The following is a 418-nucleotide window of genomic DNA, read 5'->3' on the forward strand; positions in this document are numbered from 1 at the left end:
CGGCGGTGCGAGGGAGCTAGCCGTGGAGCAGGCCGATTGAGCACGCGGTACTATGTGCAGAGGGCTTGGGAGGCTAAGGTCTGCTGAGACAGAAAGCACGAGTTCACGCCCTGCCGACCCTGCACTCCTGAGCATCCTCTTCCTCCTCCCCACGGAGGGGACGACTTGGGCCTCAGCCCTCTCTCATCCGAGGGCCTCACCTCTGCAGTGCCCAAGGACAGAGTCAGAAACAGGGCTGGGAGGCACCCTTGAAGGCCATCTCACCCACTCTCAGGACAGGACTCCCTTTGTGGCCCCCACCATACAGAACTCTGTTTGCATACGCCAGGGATGGGGACCTTACTGCCTACGATGCACCACTGAGGCACAGCCCCCGGAGTGAGCAGGAACCTGAACCTGCCCCCTTGAGGCCGGGGGC

At 62.9% G+C, this 418-nt stretch overlaps 1 protein-coding gene across 1 annotated transcript in view; it reads right to left on the reverse strand.

Moving 5' to 3' along the window:
• Positions 1 to 418, reverse strand: part of STRA6 (signaling receptor and transporter of retinol STRA6) — a 21,983-nt gene that overhangs the window by 3,398 nt on the left and 18,167 nt on the right. The window lies entirely within an intron of this gene.

The sequence above is a fragment of the Tupaia chinensis genome, unplaced genomic scaffold, assembly GCF_000334495.1.
Source record: "Tupaia chinensis unplaced genomic scaffold, TupChi_1.0 Scaffold000369_1, whole genome shotgun sequence".
NCBI classification, from domain to species: Eukaryota; Metazoa; Chordata; class Mammalia; order Scandentia; family Tupaiidae; genus Tupaia; species Tupaia belangeri.